Genomic DNA, 1,127 nt, shown 5'->3' with positions numbered 1-1,127 from the left:
ACCCGAAAGCCTGGATCTGTTTTGCAAATGGTTAAAGGTTCATATTCTGAACGTTTGACTCAGTCAGCACAGGAAAATAAAGACAATCAAAGAGCCAGAGCGGTAGAGAGCAGAGAAGAGCAAAGTGACAGCTAGACAGATTATGAACTGGCCCACACCCTTTCTGAGAAAGAGAAAGTTTTCTTGTGATGTATATACCTGCCTGTTAAACTTTTCAATTGCCCGGATGAACCTCAGTGGTCTGGGGTGTAGGCTTCAAACCTGTACCTGTCTAGCGACTGAGTGGTTCAATTCCACCTTCTGGGCGAGAAACACATTACATGGTTGTGAAGTTTACCTTGATAGGCAATAAACTATTAAATTGCATAGTTATCAATTCAAGTCATTATACTTTATCTGTGTTTTGTTGGTATGGGACATGAAATATGGTGGGACACCAGGACATTTTACCTTGCTCTAGTGCCATATAAATGCCCAATAAAGCACATTAAACCGGTCCGTGTCATATCTGTAAATATTATTACCATTCCTGCTCATTATCAAGAACTTGCACAACTCACGGTTGTCCTTGCAGCAGGTCACAGCTGCATTAATACCTCCAATAAATGAAAAAAATACAACTAACAACAATTTCAGCATTTCTTACGAACAGGATGTCATACAAGAAGGAAACCACTCTGAATGTTATATGTCAGTACATATAACATGCAGGCGTACAAACACACAGGCACGTGCCCATGAAATGTGTGAATTACAGATATTGCCATCAGAAGAGCAGACCTCATTCCCATACATGAATAACATGCAGCAACGGCTCCTCCGCAATTGCGAAGGAGTGTCGCCCCACTGCTTGGCGTAGAGCCAGCGAACGAAAAATAAAACAATGTTCTAGCATTGTTTTAGGTTTCGTTTGCCAGCTTTGTGTCAGCTTGTGCAGGGAGGGGCGGGACATGGGAGGGGGGGGAGGAGGAGTGCTTGTGCACTCCCTAAGTACGCATATGTGTTTGGCCGGCCATCTCAGGCCGACAAAAACACACATGCTCACTTAGGTTTCTCCAGCCGGGCTGGAGAAACCCCACAGACTCCATGACCTGGGCGAAGCGTCTTTTTCTGCTCGTTCAGGCCAA

The 1,127-nt window shown here is 44.5% G+C and overlaps 1 non-coding gene across 1 annotated transcript; it reads left to right on the top strand.

Annotated features, from left to right (window-relative positions):
• Positions 1-220: 220 nt before the first annotated feature.
• On the top strand, positions 221-307 carry TRNASTOP-UCA (transfer RNA opal suppressor (anticodon UCA)). The gene has a single exon. It is a non-coding gene; the product is annotated as a tRNA-Sec (tRNA).
• Positions 308-1,127: the final 820 nt, after the last annotated feature.

The sequence above is a fragment of the Triturus cristatus genome, chromosome 1_1 (assembly GCF_964204655.1).
Source record: "Triturus cristatus chromosome 1_1, aTriCri1.1, whole genome shotgun sequence".
In the NCBI taxonomy this organism is placed as follows: Eukaryota; Metazoa; Chordata; class Amphibia; order Caudata; family Salamandridae; genus Triturus; species Triturus cristatus.
Note: the sequence above shows the minus strand (reverse complement) of the source record. Positions and strands in the feature narration are given on the sequence as shown.